The sequence below is a fragment of the Oxyura jamaicensis genome, chromosome 6, assembly GCF_011077185.1.
Source record: "Oxyura jamaicensis isolate SHBP4307 breed ruddy duck chromosome 6, BPBGC_Ojam_1.0, whole genome shotgun sequence".
NCBI lineage: Eukaryota > Metazoa > Chordata > Aves > Anseriformes > Anatidae > Oxyura > Oxyura jamaicensis.
Genome location: NC_048898.1, coordinates 34,728,848 through 34,735,410, shown reverse-complemented (window position 1 = coordinate 34,735,410; position 6,563 = coordinate 34,728,848). Strand labels below are relative to the sequence as shown.

The following is a 6,563-nucleotide window of genomic DNA, read 5'->3' as shown; positions in this document are numbered from 1 at the left end:
TTTAAAAGGGCACTGAAACTCTGAGCAGCATGTGCAAGCCATGTTCACCTGGAAATAAAGGGAAAGCTACTTAGTCAAAGCAGCCTGCATATCTGATGACTTACACCACGCAACGCAAACACAGAAGGGTGCAGGCCAGTTCAGGTGGTTTAGGAGTAAGATGATTGTTCTGAATCACTTATGGAAAATCACTGGAAATTTAACATGCTGTTGGCCATGAGTTTAACTTCAAAGACAAAACATGCTGTGGATTATTTTGTCATCATTTTCAACTTTTTCGTTACTTTGCTAGATGGAATCCCTCAACCAAAAGCCTTACAGAGTGTCTCGGTTGGTTGCTGAGCAAGGGGAGCAGTCAGTGTGCTAGCTCTCGCTGAAGAGACTCGCAGCCCACTTTATAGACTGATTGCAAAGTCAATGGCAGCCTCTGCTGTTACATCCCTTACTGCAAGAAACCAGTGTCTTGCACAGTGCAAAAGCATATATGAAGGTAGAGCAAAGCATAAAATGGTAGAGAACAATTTAAATTCTAGACTTTTTTTTCTTTTTTCTAAATGAAAAATCATTTAAGCATTTATTTGCTTAAATTGAAGAATCAAAAAAGTATGTCCATACATGTAGAAGTATGCATGTTTTAATTATCTTTCATTGTTTTTTCACTAATGAGGCTATCATTAAGTGATTCTGGTAAATTCATTGGGAACTATTCAGTTGAGCATAAAATTAAAGCACTACACATACATATTTGCAGACCTAGGCCATTAACCCATCAAAGATCCCTTCCTGTGAGGTTTGAAAATTGTTGGCAATTATTTGGTTCAGAGGATGTATCCTTTGCGTGGCACCCTTCATCCATCGGGGAGTTTTCTACAAGAGTTTATCTCAGTTAACATTCTAAGTACAAACAGAAGGAATTTGCCTAAAATGTTTTATATTTGCATTGTCTCAATATCCTATAAGTGTTCTTGATGTCAGCAAGATGCACCCATTGTTTGTATGCAGCCTAAAACTTGCAGAGAATTAAGACGACACGGTTCATTTCATAATGATGTTGCAATTTTGCCTTCTTGGAAACTCGTCTTCTGTAATCTACTTTCCTGGTTGCTTTCAGAGGCTGTGTATGTGCGCAGAATGCTGACACCACCCAGCTTCTGTAAGAATAATATTGAAGAGAGCTTCCCAACACAAGCATCATCCCCGTTGCGTCATTTAGAAAGATCAGCAGCCAGTATGCTACACAACCAACACCAAGGCTGTAGTGCAAAACAATAAGCGGCTTATTAAGGAAACGTCAAACAACTCAGCATATTTTGAATAATTTTTCTAAGGAGAGCTGCAAAAGCAGTCAGGGAAAGCCGCAGACATCAGTAGGACAGACATCTGTAGGACAGAAACAATTCTGTGCACATCTATATGCAGGCACATGTTCTGAAAGCCACAGACACTGTCATTCCTCTCACATACTTCAAGAAGTATTTCAAAATTGATGTGTGCATAACCTTGAATGCTATAACCATGCTAATTCTGAGATCTGATGTATTTTTCACATAAAGGGAAACACCACAGTATTTTTTTTTCATGTTGGTGTAATAAGGAATTTCCCACTGTGTTTTTATCATTAAACAACACCCTTATTGCCAGCGATACTTCCATTAACACATTTCACAAGACACTGCTCCAAGTGAAGGATGTTTCTCTGAACTCTTGTCTCCCCAGTTCCTCCAGTGCACAGAAGGCTCCATCTAGCGTTAAACACGTATAATCCAGGAGAATAAAAATATAAGGGGAAAAGAGACAGCTGGTAGGAGTAATTGACACAGGTCTTTAAATTGTCCTAGCAAAACAACTGGACTTCCCTGCCATATACGAGGAGTTCCCTGTTTGCCCAGTGATCGAAGAGGTGTTGAAGATCACAGGTCTCCATCCAGAGATGACAAATGTGGAGTTTTTATACCTTGAACCTGGTACAACAAGTCACATCACAGATAAAACATGACACAGCACCTCCTAACAAATGAGGGATTATAAAAATAAGTGTTTATGAACCAAGCCAGCTGAGGACCTTACCTTACCATCCTGACTCACAGGTAGCACCACCAGTCACACCGTAATGTGCACTGCACTGCGCAGTGTTTGGGATGGAGCAAGTTTCTGTACAAAATGCAGTTCTCAGCGTGCAGACGGCATCCCGAGAGCCGGGGTGAAGCCCCGGCAGCCGACAGGTTAGCCCAGGCACTGAGCAGGCAGCGCTGCCGGATGGATTTTGCTGGGAGCCTGAACTTGGCTTATTTAAGGGATTTGGTCACATTTGTTGCAGTCAGCCTGATGTTAGGACTTTTAATTTCACATGAGTTTCCCCAGGTCAGAAGACAACATCGTGTGCCCGCCCCTCCAGAAGGCCCCGTGGCACCGCAGGGCTTCGAGCTGCCCCCCCCCAGAGCTGTGGGACTGCTCCCACCACTTGCCCAGACTCTCGGGACCCCATCCCCAGGTACTCAGCACATGCCCCCAGTTCCAACCCCTCCGTTCCCATCGCATCTGCCCCCGGCTGCACACTGCTGCCCTGTCGGCCTCCCCTCAGCCTAGAACAGCTCCGAGTGACCGAGCACATCGTCACTTCTAAAGGCACAGGGATCGCGCAGCACGCCCTGAAAGCGGGCACCTGGAGGGTTTACCAGGGACTTCGGGCAGCTTTTAGTACTATTATTACTCAACACACAAGCTTTAAAAGGGCTGAGAAGAGTCCAAAGGGCCCTTAGCGGACGCCCGCCTGCGGCTTAGGCTCAAGCAGGCCCAACCGAAGTGCAGCAGCGCCACGCTCTCTGGCGGCCGCAGCCTCACTGCCTGAGCTCCTCGGCAGGGCTCTCCTCACGGCCAAGCTGCCTTTCCTTCTGGAGCTCCGGTAAAAGTGGCTGCATCACATCCAGCTCCTGGGGTTTGCTAGCTGTACATGCTCGCCCCAAGCTGGGTTGCTGCAGGAGCAGGCGCTGGCTCGAGGAGCACAGGGCATTGTCAAGGTCCTGAGCTAGCACGGTGCTGCCTTCCTCCCACAGGTTTGTCTTCAAGAAGCCTGGCTCTGGCTGAAAGCGACAGGGCTAGCTAGCCCTGAACCAGCTCTCTGAGCACAGCCCTGGCAAGGAACAGCCCCATACTGCCACAGCCTGCGTGCAACGAAGCAATAAAGAGGCAGCAAAATTCCGTGTTTTTTTCTGAAGATGGATCTCACGGCTACAGCAGCGGCTGGGATGAGACCAGGGCAAAAGCGCTGAGAGGCCGACTGCAGCGCCTGTAGCCCCCCAGACACCCTGACCTGACCCTGCTCCAGCACAGGACGTGCAGCTCTGCCTGCCCAGCCTCTCCAGGTCCAGCCAGGCTCCTGTGCCACCACGAGGCAGGCCTGGGGATCTGGCAGAGCCCGCCTGAACAGTTTTGGAGAGTTGACTGTGCACGAGACCCACTGCTACCTTGCCCAGTGTTCGTGCAGGACACAGGAGGCAGTATCTTCTGTTGGAAGTGTATTCTTTCACGTAAGAGGCCCTAACCACTAAGATGCAGTCAGTCTGCAGCCTTTCACCAGGTGAACTCAAGCAGCACCTTCCTCTTCCACCGTTACAGGAGGTGGAGACAGCCTGTGACCCATCGTTCCCCGTACCTTCACATCTTCTAAGGAGCATCAAAGCTTAAACAGATCTCAATTTAAGATAGGAAATAAGATGGGAAACGGCTCAATGGGAGAGGCCATGAAGCAAAACCGCCCACTTACCTGCTCTGATGAACCACGACCCACGTCCTATCAGCCTTCTCAGATCAGCAGCACAACAGAAACCTTCACCTCTGGCTCACACCTCCCTCACCCCAAGGGCTCATCCCGCATCTCAGCTGTGCTGGCTGCAGCCTGAAGCCCACCCGAACCTGGGCTGCCCATCAGGCACCCGGTACTCAGGGCCCTTGAGGGGCAGGTCTGGTGTGGCCCTTCCTGCACGCTTTTTGTGGGGTTTAAAACACTCAGTGCGCGGGCAGCGAGGTTGGTAGAAGTGCTGGTGTGACTGCAAGTATGCTTGGGCACGAGCGGTTGTTGTAGGTGTAAGTGGTAAGGACTGTACCATCTGCCTCCTTGCCCTTTGTGTCACACTTGGCAGCACTTCTCTGCTGCCAAGGACAGGGACCCCACTCAGACCAACCACACACATCAGGACAGAGCAGATGAATAGAGCCAGGAGAACGGGCAGACAGTTATTTCCCCTAAGCAAAGCCAGGCAAAAGTTGTTACACTCCTCACACATGCTGCAGCCACACCAGGAAAACGAGGAAAGTCCCGGTCAGAAATGGGCCAAAAGCTCAGTAAACCTGTGCTCACTGATTGCTCTCTGCATAACCGGGTAGTCTCAGCTGAATCAGCTGCCGAGAACTACAAAAAAAAAAATGCTCCCCCAATTAAAAATGTTAACCACATCACAATTCTCCTTGGACTGTCTGAAGCCTTTAACCCTTGTTCACGTAGTTTTAAATTAAATTTTTAATTTTAAAATGATATTGTATTACCTATCTCAGCTATATGGCACTTACCTTAAAAAATTGTAGTGTTTTCAAAGTGTTTCTTATTCAAGTACAGAAGAAGTGGTGGGAAAGGAGCTCTCTGGTTAGCCAAGTTTGTTGCAGATAGTTAATGCCATACAGCTTTGCTGCAGCAGGACTCAGAGCTGGCACTCAGAGCAAGAGAAGCCCCGTTCTGCACTCTGTCTTCTAACACTCTTCACTATTCTGTAGCACTTCACTGCTCTGTCATTAAAACCAGACTAATTTAGGTTGGAACAGACCCTGCAGGTCATCTAGCCTGACCTGCTGTCAAATTAGATCAGGTTGCCTGGGGATTTGTCTAGTGGAGTCCTGAACACCTCTGAAGAGCCCCAACCTCTCAAGGCAGCCCAAACCCATTTGAATATTCTAATTTTCTAATTTAGTTTTGGTTTCATTGTTTTCTCCTTATACCCTAGAAGGGAAGTGTAGGAAAACAAGAATCTAGCTGAAATCTTTGGACAAGCAAGGGAAAGAAAGGGGAGAAAGAGAAAATAAGCAGACTGTAAGCTAGGTGATGTTAATCACTGCACCATTGGTATCAAATGCTTTTCCACCAATAAAAAATAATAAAAAAAATGCCTCTTTTCAACCATGAAGAGTATGAGACCTCACCTCAGTCCACCTGGAGGACTGTAGCTCTGACACTCTACTGCTCTACCCCTTCAGTGCAAAACATGCCTTTTTCCTCAGTGTCTCCCAGCTCAGCGACCCCGTGCCTCACTACGTCCACCTCCAGAAGCCTGGGAACGCCCCCGGACTGCATTGCCTAATTCATCCGCATTTACAGAAAAACAGTCACAGAACTCCGCTGGTACTTTTCCATTAGTAGGTCAAAGGACCCAAAAGGACCCAAAAGTCCAACTTTGAGGAGAGTACCAAGAAATGTATTTGTAGAAGGCAACATATACGCAGCGTGCATGCACGAACCTGAAATGAGAACCAGCACCTTGAGCAGCTTCAGGTAGCAACCAGGGAACTCTCACCAGCACTTCTTGACACTCAAGCTGCTTCAGTCCTGTGATGAATACCTCATCTTCATCTCACACCGAGTGCAGACAAACTACACATCCAGAAACTACAGAAAGACACCCCACAGTCCCTTCCGACTGAAAGGCAGCCGCAGTGTACAAGCCACGCTCCTCAGCAGTCCCTAGAATTAAGGCTTTGGCCATATGGCTGGAAGTGTTTTTGTGCACATTTGGTGCAGTTTTGCTACTCTCCCCGAGCCAGGCGGGGATGTCAGGCCCGGCACATGTACACCTTCCCACCACCGAGAGGCAGCCTCCTCCCACACATCCCTCCCTGCGCCGGGCAAGCTGAAAGCAAACAATTCCGCAGCTCCTTAGACACCAGCAAATCCTCACCAGAATTTCAGCTGCAGGAAAGCCCACATCCGTGCTCTGTACAAGTTCTTAAACCGCACAGCTGCAGGGGTGTACCTGCGCCACGCAGCAGCGCAAGCCTCACGCAAAAATACTGCCTGCACAGGCACCCCCCCAACACCGCATCCAGCCACAGGCAGGACAGCCACTTAGAAAAGGGTTCCTTGGGAAAAGCGCTTTAAAAAGTGCCTATTTCCAGAAAGTCTGGCTTTGTCTGAACAAAGTGCCATTCTGACTTAAAGTGAGTTAGTTTACAATGAATTCTGTTTAAAAAAAAAAAAAAAATAGTACCATATATTTCAAGTGTCGCTCATTACCTGAAGCAGCACGGTAGTTTCACTTCACGAATAAACTCCATTTTGGTGAGAGAAGTGTAGCACTGGATTATAGAAAGAAAAACTCAGAAAAACAACTACTATTCAGTGCTGGCCCTTCTCATGTCTATAAATGTACTGTGAGGTCTCTAAATCCTGAGAAGTTAGATTCCACTAGAATGAATTTAAGGAAAAGGCTTTTGAAAAGAACAAAGCTATTACATAAGAAATAGAATTTGTATTTACTCTCGTTTTAGCTGAAGCTTCTAACTCCTAATTTGACCCAAAG

General features: G+C 47.4%; 1 long non-coding RNA gene across 1 annotated transcript; it reads right to left on the bottom strand.

Annotated features, from left to right (window-relative positions):
- Positions 1–513: 513 nt before the first annotated feature.
- Positions 514–3,846, bottom strand: LOC118169478. The gene is made up of 2 exons (XR_004752141.1): positions 3,764–3,846; positions 514–1,253 (listed from the first exon to the last, which is right to left on the bottom strand). It is a non-coding gene; the product is annotated as an uncharacterized LOC118169478 (long non-coding RNA).
- Between the last annotated feature and the right edge of the window lie 2,717 nt (positions 3,847–6,563).